This window comes from Armigeres subalbatus, chromosome 3 (genome assembly GCF_024139115.2).
Source record: "Armigeres subalbatus isolate Guangzhou_Male chromosome 3, GZ_Asu_2, whole genome shotgun sequence".
Lineage (NCBI taxonomy): Eukaryota > Metazoa > Arthropoda > Insecta > Diptera > Culicidae > Armigeres > Armigeres subalbatus.
The window spans coordinates 397,066,566-397,088,992 of record NC_085141.1 but is presented as its reverse complement, the minus strand read 5'-3'; the positions used below and the strand labels follow the sequence as shown (position 1 = coordinate 397,088,992).

The window sequence follows — 22,427 nt, the reverse complement described above, 5'->3', positions numbered from 1 at the left end:
CTGAGCTGAAATGCCTCTGCCCTTCGGGAAGCTGTTGGAAGCTGACGTAACCGAAACGTATGTACGCCCGGCATCACCGCCGCCACCCAAAGCCCCGCTAAACTCACATCCGTTCAGCGTGTATGAGGTTACGAAAAGCATTAAGAGGATTTCAACATATGCTGTGCGGGTGCACAGTAAAACGAATATTACTGAATGTGGGACAAATTGTGTTTTTTTTTCAACTATCGAAACCAAGCGCAAAAACTATTAATGAAATTGAAAATAAAAAGTTGTTATAATTCGATGAGTGCAATCAACGAAAGCATCTGAAAAATTTGTTTTTTTTACCGGTGTTCGTTGACCTGCTCTCAACATATGCTCATTTCCCTTCCCCTTTTTTCTTGCGCAGCTCACATGGGGGGTGCTTTTCGCTGGTTGCAAAAATTTCCTGCCCCAGTTGGGTGGCAACTGTTTGCGAAAACATTCGCCTTCGCTCGCCATCGATAGAGGTGCCGTGCGAAGGAGGGCAGCGCAATGGGAAACGGAAAGTGTGACGGAGCAAGCTCATCATTTTAATGTGGGAAAATCTCTGCCCTGAAATTGCCGAAAAACAGGCACACAGCAGAGCAAATGGCAGGCACATGATGACGATGACGACGATGGCAACGGTCGTGATGAGGCTGTCGGCGAAAATACGTGAAAATTTCTACACCGTTGGTAATCCACTGGGGATTCAACGGGTTACTCATAAAGCGGTGAGCGGTGAGGTGACATCCCCGAGCCTCTGTTTGCACTCGCTGTGGGAGTGTCCGTACAACCCAAGAACGGCACTGCCACTCCGGATGAAGAGCGTATTTGCAATAAATTGCAGGGTAATGGCAAAGCTAACGACGACCGCAGTACCAGCATTTGCAGCAAATATTATATTGGAAAATACCGTAGACGAAAACATCATTTAGACCACTTGAGAATACATTTTGGATGTTTTTATGATGATGCAATTGAGGGAAATGTGTTACCTGCGAATTTTAACGTTCCTCCCAGCAGCTGTTGTAGTGACTCGGATAAACACTTGAAAATTACAGCGCTTTTGCACTTCTGAGACTGTCAGAATAATCTATAAAAGTCGTGCTAACTTTTCATCATAACAAGCCCAATGCTCAGCCATAGTTCATTAATTTAGCCGAATGTAGCAATAAAATCGAAAAAATGTAGAAATCGGTTCTCACATTTACACTTTACACCGTAAAAAATGTTTATATGAGCTTTTCACAGCATCAGTTTAAACTTTTGAAACTTCCTACTCAAGCTTCGTAATAAAGCTGTTGAAGCTTGCTACAGCAGTTGTTGCATGAAGGTAACTAAAAGTAAAAGAAAGGTTGAATGAGTTGCTGAAGTTTTGTAACTAATGGTAAGTTTAAATCTATTTCGAATTTCCATGGAACTTTTCTTTTAATTTCAACGAAAGCTTTTCCAAAGCACCACTCAATAGCACCATCGCATAGTGCCGAATCTAGTGTTTGACCAAACAACTTTCGGTTGAGTGGCCTTCGAACAAATCGCTTTAACCCGGATGACTTTTGACCGAACAGCCCTTGTCATTTGGCCGACCGACTGTCGTTTGGCTCAACAAACCATTAAGCCGTTTGAAAATGCCGTTTGGTTGTAAAAATCGTTTGGTAGAAACGATCATTTGGTCGAGAATGTCATTTGGCTGAACCGGTCATACGACCGTGAACGAGAAACGAGAAGTAAGAAATGAGAAGTAAAACGTCTCACTTCTTACATACAATTTCTAACACTCACTTTTCACTTTTAATTTCTATCTTCTCGCTTCTCAATTGAATAAGTCACGACATGTGACCCATATGACCCGTTCAGCAAACGACTGAGTACACGTTTGATCGTGTTTTGATTAGCGCACAGAACGATGGCGCGATCATTCAAAATATTTTGATCCTGCTTCGTGTTGCAGGTAAGTAAATCTATTGTGGTTTCGATAAGCTCGCCAAGAACTATCCCTTGAGTAGAAAATTTTATATGCGTTTTAATGTCTCCCAACCCACAGATAAGATCGCTTGTCGAAATGAGATTTTAAAGGCTCTAGTCACGGGTGGAAACTACAAATTGTATGGTTATAATGGTCACCCTCATAAGATCCTTTCAGCAAACGAACACCTAAACGACCTTTTTTCGACCAAATGACCTATTCGACCAAATGGTCCCAGTGGGGTATGTGCTAATAATAAGAAGAAGAGTTGCTTGATCCCGAGAATGTCTCCTCCGACTCAGTCCTGCCAATCAAGCGAAACGCAATCGTTGGTTCGGAAATCCGTCCGTCACTGCGACTCAAAGCTTCCGATTTAATTCCCTTCCGACACTTACCCAGCGGGGTATTTCTGCTCGATCCGATGCGTTTTAGCCTGTCCTCTCACCAGGCAGCCACATCACTAGGCGTTCGATCTTCGCCAGCTAGTAGTGCAGAAAGCATTAGGTTAGACTCCTCAATTGCAAGTTTTCATGGCAATTATCTTCGGAACTACAATAATTGGTACGCTCCTCTGTGATTCCAGTTGCGCTGTGGACGAATCAAACTCACGCGCATCGCCTTTTGTTTCTGCGGCGGCGTTGTGCCGTATTCCGAGAATTTCCTACGGCTTATTATTGATTAAGTTGTCAGCAGCTTAAACCAGAAAAGGCAGGACTCTCTCCCCTTATGCCCGTGTCTCAAACCGCAATTCCGCCAGCGAATACTGAAATGGAACGATGCCGCCTACCAGGAACGAAACGGTCCGGAATTTAAAAACTCAAAGGTTCAGCCAAATCGGGTTGTACGCAAAGGTGACGTTGAACTACGTAGCTGTATGTAATGTACAGGTTTTTGACTATTCTGTGCGATGAGACCAAAGCAACTCAAACGTGTGCTTCCGTTGACGGTTACGATAGAGATGCTGGTGAGCGTGTTTCGCGCCTCGCCTACTTCGTTGTCAACCATCGTCATATGAGAGTGTCCTTTATGGGCGCTCGTCGTGAATGAAGCCAACACGTGGTGGGATGCTATAAGCGATATGTATCATATCTATTTAAGGTGAATGCATACCAAACAAGCATAACTGGTGATGTATATAATTTTTGGACCAACATTTGAAAATGAGGATAAAAATAAAATTTTCAAATAATCGAGGATGAACAACACTCTCAAGCGTTCACATATCCAAATTACCAATTGATAAAAACTCGCTAGAGAGTAAGAATCATTCGATAATTGTATCTCGATTCGAAGCATTGGTAACAATGCCAAACATCCGATTGAACTTAATTGTTGACATTAAATTGGTATTAGGTTTACATTATTTTAAATGATAATCGATTACACAATTTGGAAAGCACAAGCCTGGCTGATAGTGTACAGCTACAACCATTACCGACGCAAACTGCTACAGAGACTTACCACCCCTCGCTAAGTCAGTCTAAGCCCCTGGTGGCTCATTACAGAAAAACCCATTGCGAAAGATGGGCTGTCAACGGCGTTATTGATAATAATAATTATTCCTTTACGTGAATTGCGTCGGACTTAGCGTTTACTCCGGCAGACACATACGACGGTATGTGTTACCGCGTAAAAACCGGTAACACACTAGAGTCGGTTTTTACGCGGAAGATATGGGCTGCGTAAATTAAAACAACGTAAAAAAACGCGTAAATACCGTAAGTATGTCTAATAGAACCGCGCAAATCCAGAAACACGCTTGAAAAAAAAATCGCATAAAAAACGATTCCTGTAAAAATTATCGCGTAACAAACGACTTCAGTGTACAACAGGTATGAAGCGTTGACTCTTCCTTGATCGAATGGTCCAAGAAAATTGAAAATCCATCGAGAAACGGCTGAGATATTAACGATCGAAGTCTATCATATTTTCGTGACGATTTTCAATTTTTTGCAATCGTAAAGTGTACCCCAATATAGAAAACACAGACGTAGTTCTACGTCAAAAAAAAATATATTAGCACTGCAATGCTGCAATAACCACTTTAACAGGTATTAAAGCAATCTAGGGTATCTGTTCCTATATCAATAACAATAAGGCAATGCGCATATGAAATGCATTTATTTCTCACCCAATAATCAAGAAACATGAGAATAATTATGCTCGGCTCACGTCATTTTTAATTGAAAACAATTTGGTAACTTCAAAAATGAAATTGTTATCACATTATAGAAGTATTTAGCTAAAAACCATCATCACTGCCATGCACCTGTTTCAATAACATTCAAAAACAGTTAATCCTATGCCTGTACCTATATCAATAATACTGTTTCCAACATAAAATACGCACACTATTAGGGGCCATCCACAAAGTACGTCACGCTCCTAGGGGGGAGGGGGGTTCCAAACAGCGTGACGACTCATACAAAAATTCTAGAGGTTTAATACAAAAAGTTTGACGAAGGGGGGAGGGGGGGTTGAAAATAGACAAATTTTGCGTGACGTACTTTATGGATCTTCCCTTACTTGTGTGTATACGTAACGATATGATTGCAGTGATGCCGAATTCTTCAATGTTTTGTATTTGAGTTGAAATATAATTAAAAAAATGCAGTTTTTGTTGTAGTTTTCCAACTTATCAGTTTAATTTTATGTTTGTCATAGGTTATCTCTTCGATATACCTTGTTTTACAAACATAAGAGTTGAATTTCACAGTAAAAGTTCATTCAAGCGAGATGGATCAACTAGGTCCGAGCTCGATATGACAGACAAAGAAAAAAAAAAAAAAGTTCATTCAAGCATTTTTGAAATAAAAATCTAGGTCGGCAACCCTTGCAGATGCTGCAAGCCATGTAAATAGTTTGGAATACGGACAAGGATAATTTAGACGTTGTTCGAAATAAACCTATATCAAACTATAGGAATTCGCGTTGGTTTTTCAAATATGATTATATCTAGAGTGAAAATTTGATGTGCTCTATGTGTTGTGAAGTGAATTTTGAAAGGATACTTTTGTTTTAGCTTGAAATTGAGTGGAAAACAACGGCGTGAAATGAGATGAATCTGCTAGTAGCAATCGAGCAGTGCATTGAACCAACAGCTCAGAGGTAGGAAAGTGAAAATAAATGCGTCTTATAATTTTGTTTTCAATAATTGGAGTCTTGTGAACTAAAATATTACTCAAACGGAATTTCAAATAATATTCCAAACATTGGAGAAGGAGGTCTATTCATTATTGTGTACATACGATGTGACTTTTTTTCTTCCGTGTAGCTCACAGGTTGACAGCTCGGCCCGAAGTAAAATCAAGTAAGGGGTATACGCGATATCAATAGGTTTTTTGAAATTGATTTAAAATCGTTCCCGAGCACCAAAATTCATGAAATTTTAGATTTAGGCTCAGTTATTGTAATAGATCAAGATATGTACTTACTTGATGGGCTTGTTCCTATAATTCCTACGCATTCAAAATATGTATTCATCTCAATACCCCTAAAAACCCAATTGATTATAAAGCATCAAAGTAAGCTTGATGTGAACGACAACGGAGAGCCTCCAAAATATCAATCGAAGCAATCGTGGTACTTCGCCGGCAGTCAAATACTTGTGGACAGTTCAACCATCACGGACAGTTTTCCAGCAGACTTTCGCTTGCCTAACGGCATAATCTCCACAATTTCCATCAACATCCGAAAAAGATTATTATCAGAATCCGAGAAGAATTCTCGTTAGATTCTCTGAAGAATTCATTTCAGAATCGTCGAAGTATTCCAATCGGAATCCAGAAAAAATCACACTGGATTCCTGGACAATACAAAGGGATATCCTTGGGAATCTGCGGGAGATACTTTTCATAAACCATGGAGGACTTGCTTCAGAATCTCTTGTAAATTTGCTTCGGAATTCCTCCAGAGTCGTTTGAAGATTTGTTTCGAAATCGTTCGGAGATTTGCTTCAGAATTCCTTGACGATTTGTTTCAGAATACTTCGATGATTTGCTTCAGAATCCCTTGAATAGTTAACTCGGAATCCCTTGTCAATCGGAATACCTCTTATGAATTGCTTTGGAATCATTTGACGATTCGCTTCGGAATACATCGACGGTTTGCTGTAGAATTCCTCGAAGGTTTAGTTCGGCCTCCATCAACGAATTACTTCGGAATCAACCGACGATTTGAGAATCCTGGGAATCGAATCGCTGGGACATTCCCGTCGGAATAACTAAAGGATTCTCATCGGAATGCTTGGAAAATCCCTGGAGGAATGTTGCATTATTATTATTATTATTTTTCATTTGATAGAAAGAAATATGCAAAAATATCCGCTGCCTACCGGTGGGAACCTGACGGCGAACCGTCACATATTGTCCTTTGCGTGTGTGAGACAAAGTTGAGCGCTACTACAGCAATAGCCATACGGCATCAATTTGAGGCGTTGTAGCAATCATCGGGTGGTAAATGAACACACTTTGATACTGCGGGCTACAACAAAAAGCACGTACTTGAGAAAAGAGAATATGGATAAGTGTGATTGCTTCGCAATTGCCTTAGGTGAATGGACCGTGTTTATCACATTACAGAACCAATTCGATTTTGGCAACACGTTAGGAACATTTATGTTGCCAAAATCGTATGTAACAAAAATCGAATGGTTTTTGTTTTCTCGTGGTAGTTCAACATTTCTCCACTTTTTGTGACGCTAGACACACTATGACCCTTTTATACGCGAATTTTGAAATCTAAACGTTTACACAAAAAAAAATCCACGCGGATTTAAAAAAAAAAAATTTGTCGGTTTTGTGGTCTAATCAATTTCCTTTACGAAAACTTCGTTATTTAGGCGTTTATCTTTAAAAAAAATACGGTATTTTTTTTAAATTATACGTCGGTTTAGGAGTCTAACCAATTTTTTACGAGTATTACGATATTTACGTGGTTTAAGCAATATGAAAAATAAAACAAAAATTTGTGTTGCCAAAATCGAATGTTTCCCAAATCGAATGTTGCCAAAATTGAATGGGGTCTGTATCACTAGATAGCTTAATGAGGTTAAAATGTTAACGAGTTTTTGAAAAGAAGTTCAAAATAGATAAAATAGATGAAGGGGCTATACACAACCCCCCCCCCTCCTAGGCATCGGAGCTAGCTACGCTAATGATCGAAAGTGCATTTCGCTTGTTCAGCTATGCTCCTTCAAATTTGTTTTTGCGTTCGTTCGTCTTATAAATTAGTTCAAAATCAATACTAAACGTAACAGTACGTCTGATTGAGTGGCAAAAGTAGCTCTAAATATTTCAAAACTGTTTTAGTGTTTTGGCTTCGAATCCGTCGCAGTCCTTAATTTTGTACATATGTTTGTAAAAATTTTCTTGAGAATTGGAAGTGAAATGTTTTAAGATGACGAGAAAGAGAATTTGGAGGCTCTAAATTAATAAATAATTCGGCGAGCCTGCGTTCGTTAGTTTATCACCCGTCGTTCTATCCGGGAAAAATATTATGTGAGAATATTTGCTCATGAACATGAGAACATGAAAAACCACCATCCACTATTTGGACCAATCCTTGGTTATTCATATGATTGAGAATTCCGGTTTTGTAAATTGCCACAACATCGTCCAAACAAAATTCTTTAGCATCTAACCTTCATTATTGTCCAGGGGTGCGTTGAATTAATTGCAATTCTTAAAACGGTTAACAGGCTTTTCATTATATCAACAAACATACGAATGCGATCATGCGCAGTATTGTTCGGCCAAATGACATTTTCGGCCTTATGGCATGATCAGCCCAAATGACATTTTGGTTCAAATAACGTTTCTACCAAACGACTATTTCAGTCAAACGATATTTTCGGCCATATTACTTTTTCGGCCATACGACATTTCCGGTCAAATGGTCCTTCCTACCAAACGACTATTTTGACCAAACGGCTGTGCATATTTTTGCTAATAGCAATATGGAAACATCATTCGATATCGTGCAATGTTAAAACATATTGGTAAAGAAAAATCTCTTCAATATTAAAAAAATATAAGATGGATTTGAATTTTGATTATTTTTATTTGAATATCAGTATACACTGGATTCTGTTTTTACACGATTTACATTTTCTCAATTTTGCACTCATCCTAAATGCTTAACGCATATTAATTATTATGTAATTTTTCTTTTATTCAGGATTTTTTGAAACATGTTGCAAAGATTTTGGTGGTAAATTGAGGTCACACGATCAGAAAGAAGCCCATAAAAAAAATCAAATCTTGAAGAAAAATTCCATGAAACAAGAGCATTAAAAAAATGCCACGCCCTTTTCACGCCGCCGCCGAGCAATTTCTTCAATGGAGGGATGCAAAACATTTATAGAGCTTTAGCCAGAGCATATAATATTATTTGATGCATTTTCTGCACTATAGTTCCTCCTTTCGTACTCCAGTTTTAAAGTATGGGGCCGTACACATATTACGTAAGCACATATGGAGGGAGGGGGGGTCTGTCAATATCTTACGCGCCATATAAATAAAAAATCTTTTGTATGGAAAAAATCTTACATGGGGGGAGGGGGGATCGAAAAACACAGAAAAATTGCTTACGTAATAAGTGTACGGCCCCTATCTATTCATACAGATTACTTGTGCTACTCATTATTATATGTTCCATCCAACCTGAGCGCATTACTGCATCCTATACACATATGCGATCATGCGCAGTATTGTTCGGTCAAACGACATTTTTGGTCTTATGATCCGTTCGGTCAAATGACATTTTCGGCCATATGGCCTGATCGGCCCCAATGACATTTTGGTTCAAATAACGTTTCCACCAAACGACCATTTCGGCCAAACAATATTTTCAGCCAAATTACTTTTTCGGCCATACGACATTTCCGGTCAAATGGTCCTTCCTACCAAACGACTATTTTGACCAAACGGCATTTCCGGCCAAATGACTTATTCAGCCAAGTCTAATGTTTCACTCAGGCAAATGGCACATTCGACCAAACAACTTTCGGTCTAGTTAGTGCTCTGGGACCACATCAGATCAACAGCCTTTTAAATAGTTATGGCCGCCATTTGTTCTTTGTATATACATAAATGACATACAGTTGAATTCAGTTAGTGAAATCTCGTCTGAAGATTTAGATTTTTGACGCTCTTACTTTGTGGAGTATGTTTTAAGATATTGGGTATAGTAACCTATACGAACACGTTCAACGCAGATGAGAGAAACGACTCACAGTCACAGCTGAGCTGTCCGCAAGTCATATAAATGCTGTTTTCGAGCCTGGACGTTACCAATATACACCATTAGAAACCCTTTTTAGCAAATGGCAAAGGGAAGCGTTTGGCAGCTACATTGCCTATACATATTAAGATTCAGTTTCTTTCTGAAAGTTTATACGGATTCGCAAACGATTGTAGCGATATCCCGCTGTAATGTCCTTCAGAACTACGACTAATTTTTCAGAAATAGTATTCAAACACGTTAGTTGTGGAAGACTGCCTCAATCTGTTCGACTTTAAGTCGGTTTGAGTCTTGCTTCTGGGAATTACCATGGGCTTTTCAATATTGTGCTACCCGGCTAAGGTTTGCGAAGAAATAATTCAAAATATTCTGCTTTCCAACCAATGGTATCAGAGTTTCAACACGGATTTTTAAGGACAAGATCGACAACTACCAACCTCATGGCGTTTTCTTCCATCGGAAGTTAAGAAAAGACACCAAGTGGATACTATTTATTTAGGCTTCACCAAAGCATTTGCTAATGTGTCGCATGACCTTGCCGGTGTAATGCACAGATTCGTTCATATTAATAATAAATAACAAATATTTACATTTCTTTTAAATGTTCCCATAGGACGATATTTTCATTCGTAAATTTTTCCTCTCGTAAATGCGCTGATAAGATTTCACAGTATAGAAGAAGCTTTCCACTGGTACTGAAATTTCTGAGATAGATCTTGCCGGATATCAAAATGCCTTTCTACAATCGCAATTTCTATCAGTAGACCAATTACGATAAAGTGTTTCAGCTACGAGCCTCGCCACCTATTAAGCAAACGAGTCGTACACTCTTTTTTTTGCTCCGTATTTCAATACAAAGCATCGGACGGGAAGGCACTAAAGCAAAACCAATTCTCGGCCTCATTGTGCATTCAAACAGTAAAACGATTAAATTAAGTGAATAATTTATATTCGAGAAGAAGTTTTCCCTCGAACGTTCCACTCCGACTCACAACAACGACAACCAACCGAACGGGACAAACTTTTGGGGCGGGGAGGAGCTCCAATATTTCCGAAGAGTTTATTAACTATTAGTAGTTTGTGGCTCGGTTTCCGGGCTCCGTTTGGTAATCCAAACATGTGTTTCGACTCTCAGCTTGGCAGCAAGAAGGGCCACATTGTTCCCCAAAGCTTGCATGTGAATGGCCGATGACGACGACGACGACAACGCAGATAATTGGATCTAAGTGGTGGAGATGGTAGGGTTGGGATTTTTTGGGGGCGAAGCTACGAAGTGAGAAATCAGAATGCCTTTTGGGGAAGTAAATTCTGATAGTGGGAACATTATTATTGAGCTTCAATGGTGTTCTTCGACACCTGTGCTTGAAGTAGTTGGGGGGTGTCCAAAGAAATCGATACGGTTCGGATGTTTATGGATTGGGCGGAAGATATATTTGGAAAAGAATATCATGCATTGTCAAAGAACTTCAGTTCAGTCAGAGATTAAAACAGAAACATTCATAATCTAATCTTTATGTTTGAGTTATTTTTGTCGGTTTATTTATTCGACCAAAGGACTTTTTCATTCAGCGTGCCTTTTCTGTCATATGCTTAATCTATACTATTCTTATCGTCAACTTATTCAACTGATTAATTAATATTTTCCTCCATTTGTGCACTATCAGCCCTTCGTTTAGCCTTATGTAAACAATTTACATGCGTCATTTGGTATTTTTTCAATGATCAATGATCTCTGCCCAGTATGAAATGGATATTAGGAAATACTCCATAAACGGTTGAAAAAAGAATTTTTGAGCGATAAAAAAATACACAATTCCTGAAATTCAAACAAGCGCAACCTCAAAACAAACGAAATAATTCATTCGCGGTTTCAGCGTGCATCCAGGACTGTCAACTCGAATAGCCTCATCCGCAAATCCCCGGAACTTTTATCCGCTCCCACCAGTAAGCTGCATTTCTGCCGAACGATCGCCTCCCAGAATTCTCCGGTGTATTATGAAGCCATAATCCGGGATATGATTTTCTACGTGCTTTATTCTCTATCGCACTTTGAAATGGTGAAAAATTTTCAACGGGTCGCATCTCACAGCCCCGCATTTGTCGTGGAATTCGCCGTTGCTGCGGGAGTTTTCTTCTCCCACAGACGACGACGAGGAGGGGGGAAAACCGCTCGAAATGATGACAGGAGCCGAATGAAACTTTATGCCAACCGGTCCACGACGGTGGTTGGGAATTTCTGCGGCGAAGGTAAATTTTTTAGAGCTTAGCGATTTATGGCCAGCCAAAGCAGGCAGGCTAGGCTGCCAGACGTCCACACGGGCGATGATGGCGCGGCGGCCGACGATGACAACGTCGGCGAGTCAACCGAGCGAGGTGGAATGTTTAATCCAGCTTAAAGTTTTACGTTCGGTTGTGCTATATTTGTGGGCTTTTTCGGACCAAGCAAACCGGCCAACAGATCCAGACGATCAACGGATGACGACGACGACGATGGCTGGAAGTGAAAAAACAGGTGCCTATCTAAATTGGTTGAAATTTTCACTTGCAAAAGTGTTGGATTGAATTGACTTGGACGATTAAATGTGGAAAAGCTTTTGGATTTGTGCAGAGGATTTAATATGCGAGAATCAAAAGTTAATTTTATGCGTCCATAACAGTGTTAGATTGCTGTGCATATTTTTGCTAATAGCAATATGGAAACATTATTCGATATCGTGCAATGCTAAAACGTATCGGTAAAGAACAATCTTTTCATTATTAAAAAATTTTTATTTGAAAATCAGTATACTTTATTCGCATCCCTAGCAGAAAAGCACTAACTACGTTGTTAATTTGAACAACTGTCGTATACCTATAGAAATTATCGCGTTGCCTTTCAACACAGGGAAATAAATTGAAATATTGATACCGAGCAAAGTATAGCCGAAGAAATTTTCGTTAGTTAATTTTCTAAACTTTCTGAAAGAAATTATGAATAATCACGACGAAGCCTGTGTTGGAAGTCACGAATGGATGTTATGTTAGAAATGTAAGGTGAAAAGCATATGAGAAAAGCAAAACATAACACTTTTTTGGTGGAAAAATTCCATCATTTACGTCTAAATGCTTCATACTAACTGCAAGTCAGTCATTTCCCCAGTTACATTCTAAGCTTTATAACGCTCTTGAAGACCATAATTTACTCTACAAGAGTGTTTTAAAACTAGCGTGAAACCAAAAATTTTGTTGCGATCATACTAATTGCAACAAAATTTGTTGAACAGGTTAAGGTAAAATGCCATTTAAAATAAGGTAGAAATCACCAATTGAATAATCTTCTAGGGATTAAAGAACTATTCTCACTGTACATTCTTTGGAGTTTCATGAATTCAATAACAATAACAATGCCGTCCTCGCCCTCGCAATCAATTTGGAATTAGAAGAGAAAAAATTAGTTTGGTACTCATTGCTACGTGGGCGCCATTAAAAAGCAATAATTAGTTAGTTGGCAAGCTAATCTTGCTTTTCCATATAGATTTAACCTTGTAGCAAGTTGCTTTGGTGAACTTGTAGCAAAGTTGCCTTGTAACTAGTTTTCTTTGTAAGCAACTAAAAACTTTTGTTTTGTTAAACATGCACCCAACCAGAAAATGCACGATTTTATGAAAATCTTGAATGAATTCAGATTGTATTAAGCTGAGGCTCATGCACAGAATGCATTAAGGCAATAGAGCAATCCATTGCATTAGGTCTCTGGTCACGAGAAGAAACGAATTCGGTATGCGTTTGTGGCTACATAGAATCTATTTTTAAACCTCCGTCGAGGAACGATGCTTTATATATTTCGCCAACCTTATTTGCTCCCAAAAAAAAAAAATTGGCCGGAGATGAGAATTGAACCTAAGCCCTTCACCAAACAGTGACTTTAGCGTTACTCCACAAAGGAGACCACCACTCATTTAAGTTCTCCCGGATTAGACTCTTTAAAGGACGGGCCCTTCTGAATTCTCTGAAATATGAAAGCATCGGTCCAGCTAGCAATAACGAAAAGTGACAAATTGGTCCACCCTTTCACCACATCAATGCTGTGCAGTCATACACAGTCATACACACACACACACACACACACACACACACACACACACACACACACACACACACACACACACACACACACACACACACACACACACACACACACACACACACACACACACACACACACACACACACACACACACACACACACACACACACACACACACACGCCCTACTCATCATTGGAAGATTCTCCTCTCTCGCCAAAAAAATATCTCATTGACCTGGAAGCTACACAACACCGCAGTCAAACTGGCAAAAAGGACGAGACGGTACTTTACGTTTTACGTAGCATCTCGATTTTCAGACCCTGTTCTACGATGGTCTGCCCTCCTGCTACTGGACGGCAATTTTATTGGTGACGAAAACAGTTCACGCACACATATCTTCACAGGACCGTGATGGTAAATCCTCGTGATCTTTAGTGTTTTTTTTTTTGACTCACGAAAGATTGTTCGGTTTTAGTCGCACTGATATAGATCGCTCTTTTTTTCGATAGAACCGACGCGCACTACTGAAGCATGATTCAACAAGGCAAAATAAGCCATACAATGCATGTCCAAAGCAAAAATCGCGCACCGAATGAGTCATTAAGCCGAAAATTGTCATTTGGCCGAAATGGCCATATCAACGTAAATGTCGTTTGCTGTGCTGGTCATATGGCCAAAAATGATGGTTGGACGAACAATAGTGAATATGAAAAGAGTGAGTGATGAGAAAAAAATAAGCGTTAAATGAGAAGTCAAAACTCTCACTTCTCACTTCTCATAGTGAAAAATGAGAAATAACAAGTAAAAAGTTATAGGTGAAAATTCTAAAAGTGAAAATTCTCAATTCCCAATTCTAACTACTAATTTAACAATTCTCATTCCCACTTCTAACATCTTATTTTTCACTTTTTACTTCTCACTTATTATTTGTTTGACTTCTTACTTCCCACTTATCTCTTTTTATTCTCCATGGGACTGTGAGAAGTGACATTTCATATATCACATGTTATATCCCCCCCATGTTATCTATGTCACTTCTTACCTCTCATTTCTCGCTTCTCAAAGTCTCACAGCGACAAGTATGAACAAAATTAATGATGTGGCAGACTTTTCCCTTCTCACTTCACAAACCTCATTTCTCACTTATTTCTTGCATATCACTTCACTTTCTCTCTCTCCTTCTATACATATCACTTCGCATTTCTCTCTTTTCATAGTGAGACATGAGGAGAGACTAGGAAAAAGTGAGCAATGAGAAATTATACGGCTCACCTTTCACTTTTAATTTTTTACATTTCTTTTTTCATTTTTCATTTCTCACCTCTCATTTCTTACTTCCTACTTCTCAATTATCGTTTATCACATCACACTTTTCGAGTTCTCTGATGTTCGGTCAAACAACATGTTTGACCATATTTTCCGTTCAGAAAACGACATTTACAACCAAATGTAATTTTCAGTCAAATCACATTTTTGTCCATATGTCCATAGCCAAGTGATATTTTCAGTCAAATGATCCATTCTACCTAGTAATCATTTCAGCCAAATGGCATTTTCGGTCAAATGACCAGTTCGGCAGACCGACATTTTAAAAGAGATTGATCATACATGCTTCAAAAGTGAAAAGGAATCGTCATTTAGTAATTTAAGAAAGCGCAGATATGCTAATTTATCGCTGCACAGTGGTTCCCCCATAGGTCATATATCCAAAAACCTGACTTTATCGAAATTCAACAAGTTATCCCTAAACTGCTACTTTATGGTATACTATATAAGATGCAATCGTCATTTTTATAGAATTTGAGCTAATATGCTCTGTATAAGGCTTCGAATTTAAGATAATCCAGTTAAATAAACTATACGTGAAAATGTTGGCATACCTCATGAAACTTATGTTTCACCTTTGAATTCCCTCTTGAAATATCCTCTGAGTAAATATTTACATTCTAATCTGTCATCTACATGCTATTTCAGCTGGGACCGTCCACAACCAAGCAAATGGTCAACGAAAAACTCCACTGTGTTTGATGAAAGGATTCACAATTTTCTTCTGAATTTCTGAATTTTAATCCACCAATAAAATATGTTTCCCCTTCTGATCCTCTCCTAAAACATTTCCTGAGTAAATATTTACACTATTATCTATCAACTAAAGGCTATTTCAGCTGCGACTATCTGCGACCAAGCAAATGGTAAACAAATAACTTTTCTATGTTTCTTCGACGGAAAAACAATTTTCTTCTAAATTTTGTTATCTTTATCATCCAAGAAAGTATGTTTCCCCTTCAAATCCCCTCCAGAAACAGTCTGTGAGTAAATATTAACACTCTAATCTGTCATCTAGAGGCTATTTCAACTGCGACCGTTTGCGACCAAGCAAATGGTAAACAAATAACTTTACTATGTTTCTTCGACGGAAACACAATTTTCTTCTAAATTTTGTTATCTTCATCATCCAAGAAAGTATGTTTCCCCTTCAAATCCCCTCCAGAAACATCCTGTAAGTAAATATTAACACTCTAATCTGTCATCTAAAGGCTATTTCAGCTGCGACCGTTTGCGACCAAGCAAATGGTAAACAAATAACTTTTCTTTGTTTCTTCGACGGAAAAACAATTTTCTTCTAAATTTTGTTATCTTCATCATCCAAGAAAGTATGTTTCCCCTTCAAGTCCCCTCCAGAAACATCCTGTGAGTAAATGTTTACACTCTAATCTGTCGTCTAAAGGCTATTTCAGCTGCGACCGTCCACGAGAAACCTGAGGGTAAACAAATAACAAAATTATGTTTGTTTAACAAATATCATATTTTCTGGTCAATTTAATCGTGTACTGCTTCAATTTCTTTTTGAATATCCTTTAAGTGTATTCATATGCATGTGAAACATGAAAAGCATGTTTCTCCCCGATTACCATTCTCAGACATCTCTGAGAAGATATTTAAATTTTTAGCAGTCATTCAAGAGCTATTTGTATGCAGATTATTAAATTAAGATTATTAAACAAAGAATCAGAAGGAGTAAATTTGGGCTGTTACGCCCTTTTCAAATGTTGATCTAGACTTAACCGATTTGTTCGGAACAAGTTGCATTCGACATGGAAACATATCCTTTTTTTCTAATAAGAATTGGCCAGATCGCACAATGGGTCTAAAAGTTATGGCAAAAATACTATTTTTTCATATGCACTAGAAAGGCATTAACACCGCTAGGTGGATTAATCAGGTTTATTTTCGTTTACTACTTTCACAATAACAAGCATCTTCCCACCCACGCATCTTCCTCAAGAATGTAAATTGAACGTTGTTTGTTAGATTTTTGCATATAATACTAAAATCGGCTCCGTAAATTATGATAATGACTGAGCCTACCAAATAATTAAAAAATAGGCTGTTTAACCCGAAAAATACTAAAAGTACGCCAATTTACCGTATAATTTCCGTAATGTATATTTATGACCGCCCTTCTAAGGGAATGGAACCACTGTGCGCTGTGGGCGAGACAAAAGGAACACAAAAATGTCAAACACGAACAAGTTTTATAATGCCACACTCGCTGATCAAAAATTATAATGTAGATGGTACAGGGCATAATGTTTTGTGTGTGGTCGAACAATCTTTTGAAAATTGGACAACAATTGTGTCGGATCCCGGGCAGAAGCCATGAACAGAATATCAATGAAACATTATATTGATTACTTCTTACAAGTAGAATAACTTGATCTTCTCATGATATTTTAGTGCAAAATATAGATTTTGTTGTCTGATCTTTTATCGCTTATATCAATAATGTCAATATCTTATTTTGATATTTTATCAACATTTGATATTATAAAGCTACTTTCGCCTACTCGGGAAAGACTGAGGAACCGATAAAAGGGATAATAGGGATCTTACCAGTTAGTTTATAATTTGAAAAGTTTACTTTAAGGAGTCCGAGTGTGCCATGCTTGCGACCGGTCGCAAATTTTTGAACGTCAATTTTTCGCCGGATGTTGAAATTTGAATTTCGGCTGGTTTCAGCTGAACGCGGGAATTCAAAAATAATATTGTAGTGTCGGCAATGATTAATTTGTGATGTTCATTTGTGAAAACCAACAAAGCGGGGATGAAGATCCTTTGGAAGCTTTTTGCAGGAATATTGTATGAAAATTGTAATGAATCGTGGAGACTCCACGGATGTTCGCGGCGCGTTTTTTGTTTAATTCACAACGTTTTTTTTCTTTTAAAACTTTATTTTCTCTTTATTCCTTCTGGATACACGAGTGCCAACATTCTACAAGTGAAGCATGTGGAATATGTGCAGGGACAAGAATTGTTCCGCTCAAACTAAGTGATTTTTCTCTCACAGATTCCGAAGAAATAGATTGAGTGCAAATTTAGTTATCCAATGTATATGGGGTGCATGTGAGTTGGTGGAGAGAAACGGTGGTGCTAGGGAAGGGATAGCGGTCTAGCCAGAGACCCCAGGTGGTCGATTATTTTAGTATTTCATGAATAGATTACTGGAGTAAATGTAAATTATTGTTCGGCGACTTATGAAGTTTTTCTCTGGAAATTAGCAACCGCGGAGTTCATAGTATACCAAGCTGAAAAGGATCCAAAGGCGAATAGCACTGGTTCTGATGATGCATTTCAACTTGTTCCACACAGCTGTGCTGAACCCAACAGAAAATGAGCGAGAACGAAGTGAGAATCATCACTTCTCTGTAAGGGCTGCCTATCCGATTCTGTTTTATCGCACTTGTATACAAGTTTGATAAATTTATTATCGTGGCTTGTTATGGCTCGTTTTTGCCTTTTATTTTATCGTTGCTCATGATCTTTTGGGAGCGATTTCTGCAAACCCTGCCACATAACGAACATTTGTCTAGAGGATGTATACTAAAAAGTACGCTCGAACAAAACTTCTATGGTTCTCAGTAAAACAGGGAGGGGGGCCAGTCTCACAATTTTCCACTACCAGTTTTGGTATTGAGTCCTACTTGGTGTGATTTGACCGATTTCCGTCTGGCTTAATATTTCAAATAATTTTAAAAACGCAGTTAATAGGGTCTTTCATCATTTATTTCGCTTTCCTTTTTTTTTACTTTTTTTTTGGACCACGTAAACGTTTTCCTTTTCTTTCAACAAACTTATTTTTTCTTCTATCTTTCTTCTTTCTTCATTCTTATTTTTCTTTATTTCCTATTTTACTTCTCCGTTTTCCTTTTTCTTTCATTTTACTTCTTCGTTTTCATTTCTCCTTTTATCCTAAATAGAACGTTCTTTCCTTTTCATTTTTCCGTGTGTAGTGTACCGAAAGGCTATATGATCACTCCAAAACCAAAATTTTGATAGAAAGCTTGGAGACCCAGTTCGACGAATTGAGGTTATGTTTGTTAGTTTGTATGTATGTGTACAAATTTTCTAGACACAATTTTTAGAACTTAGTATCAACCGGATTACTCGCAACAAGTTCCATTCGACGCACAGAAGAGTAACTAGAACAAATTCGTGGCCAAAACCCAAAATATTTTTTCAACATTTTACATTGTTATATTTTTCAAGATACTCAAGTCCATTCTGCATACTGTGGCTATTTCAGAAATGTTCCAGATTAGTGTGAAAAAATACAATTGGGGCTTAAAATGAGGTTTTGAATTGAACTTTTCATGCTTTATTTGTGGAGTATCAAGCAAATTTGATTAAATTACATGTCAAAAATGTTATTTTCAAGCTATTATTTGCACACAATGAGTAAATTATAGTTGTATGCCTCTATTAAGCTTATAACTATAATCAAATTATAAATTTTATGTTCCTGGGAAAGGCCTCTTAAGAACTACTATTTTTGTCTATTTTCGAGTTTTCTTTGGAAGAAAAGGTTATCTATACGGCAAGATCCGGCGAAGAGGATTATGTAGGGTGTAACTTCCAGCTATGAACTAAGCATAGCACATGAAAGCTGGTCCGCAAACGTCCGCAAATTAAAATTTGAGCTATTTGAATTAAATGTGATTTTTATCATTTCCAAGCAAATTTTTAACATTTTCCTATATGAACTAGTTCATATAACGACACTAGTAAAAAACGAACAGTGGGTAATGTCTGTGATATAACCGCTAAGTGGACGTAGGACTTGACTTGACAATGCCTTTAAGATACATAATATGTCAAATTTCTCACATCAACTATTTTGGATACATAATCGGCGTTGCATACCATTCCTTGGCAAAATCTTCTCATCAAACCGACACAGAAATCAAATCTACCTCGAACAAGAATCATCAAAAAAAATTCAGGAAGTATCTGTCCGGTCACGAAATATTAGCCTCGACCGTGGCAACCTTCCCAATGAAGGACTGCCTGAAATAAACCACAAGTTGACTCAGCAGGTGATGTAGACTGTATCTCAGCCCTTTCACTGAAGAGCATTATAATACGTGCGATGACGACTGAAGGAGAACAGTATTTTTAACACTTAAAGCCTTGAAAAAGGCTGTTTGCGCCGGATAAGTGCAAAAAGTAAGAAAACGATCTGTTCAAATAACCGCGAATTTCTAGTGATGGTATAAAAAAGACTGAATGCTCTGCGAGCGAATGCACTTTTCTTTTATACCTTATTTGGAATCTCCCCTCCTTCCCAATGGGTGGGCAAATCAGCTGGTGCCTTGTATCCCGCTTCTTGGTCAGCCAAGGGGTCATCATCATCAACGCGTTCGAGAAGGGCTTCTCCTTTTTACGCTTGTTGCTCGCTGCTGGCGTCTATTTCCTAACGGGACTTTTCGCTAGATACAGGTCAATAAGCCGGGCAAGCGAGCTTAGAATTGCAGTTCAGGTGGGAAGTAGGGACACGGCAGGTATTTTCGGCTGTTCGTCATAGTCTCGAAAACCAATAAAAGAGACGCTTTTTGTAAAACTCATACGTACCAAATCGTAGACTCAGGAGAAACGTTCTGCTATAGTGGAGTTCTAGCAAATGTACGTTGCTTTCGTTGGTTTTAGCCCTACGACGATGGACGGAAATACCTGCCGTGTCCCTACGTGTTCTTTTCTGAGACAACATTGTTAGGGTCTGTCTCAATTGGATAATTAAACTGAAATTAAACTTAAAAGTGACATTTCAATAATTATCAAATAACCCTGCTCGCAGAGCAAGATTACTTTTGACAGAAATCGAATCATTTTCCATCGATGTCCTATTGGAATTGCTGGGTAGCACCAGCCATTCTTATAACGGGGTGATTTTTTAATTTTCGAGCTGTCACTTTTAAGTTTAATTATCCAAATGAGACAGACCCTTAGTAGTAGAAGGAAGGAAACACCCGGACATGGGATTTCGGGTGATAAGATTTAGAATTGGTAACATGGGACGATCATTCAGTCACGTTCGCTTTGTGTGCGGTCAGTATCAAACAATGTTTATCTACATATTTTTTTATCAATGCCAAAAAATCCAACATTTGATGAAAATCGATTGATAGTTTATTAATGTTTTAGGTGTTATCGGTGTTTTTTATCCAAATTAGATAATGTGGAAGATTTGGACACCTAATGAACCTTTAAATGCATGGTCAAGCGAAGTCCTTCGCCCACTTCATGATTAAATCAGAAAAATTATCCACTGTTAGTTTTGACGCTATTTATGAAAATCACGCATAAAATTTTATCTCTAGAATATTGGATTTGGCACCCAAGTACAATTTCTATCCCGAAGGGAATTGAAAGCATTGATATTGATCTCTATTATTTGCTCTCTGAAGAACCATTTGTTTTGCCTTTCTCGTATACTAAGTATACGGTAAAGGCTATATGATCGCTCCAAAAACAAACTTTTTATAGAAGGCCCGGAGACCCATAGTGTTATATACCAATCGACTCAGTTCGACGAATTGAGGTGATGTCTGTGTGTGTGTGTGTGTGTGTGTGTGTATGTGTGTGTATGTGTGTGTGTGTGTGTGCGCAAAACTACTCAACAAAATGTCACTCATTTTTCGGGCACTTATCCTCAACCGATTTGCTCGCAACAAGTTGCATTCGACGCAGAATCCTGTCCCATTGTTTCCTATTTGAAATTGGCCAGATCGAACTATGGGATCGAGAGTTATGGCCAAAATACAAATTCATACGAAAAAATCGCGTAAAAAATGTCACTCATTTTTCGGACACTTATCCTCAACCGATTTGCTCGCAACAAGTTGCATTCGACGTAGAATCCTGTCCCATTGATTCCTATTTGAAATTGGCAAGATCGAACTATGGGATCGAAAGTTATGGCCAAAATACAAAATCATACGAAAAAATCGCGTAAAAAATGTCACTCATTTTTCGGGCACTTATTCTCAACCGATTTGCGCGCAACAAGTTGCATTCGACGCAGAATCCTGTCCCATTGTTTCCTATTTGAAATTGGCGAGATCGGACCATGGGATCGAAACTTATGGCCAAAATACAAAACCATACGAAAAAATCGCGTAAAAAATGTCACTCATTTTTCGGGCACTTATCCTCAACCGATTTGCTCGCAACAAGTTGCATTCGACGCAGAATCCTGTCCCACTGTCTCCTTTTTTAAATTGGCCAGATCAAACTATGGGATCGAAAGTTATAGCCAAAATACAAAATCCTACGAAAAAATCGCGTAAAAATTGTTACTCAGTTTTCGGGCACTTATCCTCAACCGATTTGCTCACAACAAGTTGCATTCGACGTAGAATCCTGTCTCGTTGTTTCCTATTGAAAATTGGCCATATCGGACTATGGGATCGAAAATTATGGCCAAAATACAAATTCACACAAAAAAATCGCGTAAAAAATGTCACTCATTTTTCGGACACTTATCCTCAACCGAGTTGCTCGCAACAAGTTGCATTCGACGCAGAATCCTGTCCCATTGTTTCCTATTTGAAATTGGCCAGATCGGACTATGGGATCGAAAGTTATGGCCAAAATACAAATTCATACAAAAAAATCGCGTAAAAAATGTCACTCATTTTTCGGACATTTATCCTCAACCGATTTGCTCGCAACAAGTTGCATTCGACGCAGAATCCTGTCCCATTATTTCCTATTCGAAATTGGCCAGATCGGACTATGGGATCGAGAGTTATGGCCAAAATACAAATTCATACGAAAATATTGCGTAAGAAATGTCACTCATTTTCAGG

At 38.3% G+C, this 22,427-nt stretch overlaps 1 protein-coding gene across 14 annotated transcripts in view; it reads left to right on the top strand.

Annotated features, from left to right (window-relative positions):
* LOC134226894 (protein O-mannosyl-transferase Tmtc3-like) overlaps window positions 1-22,427 on the top strand; it is a 741,179-nt gene that overhangs the window by 319,354 nt on the left and 399,398 nt on the right. The gene's annotated exons all lie outside the window — the stretch shown is intronic.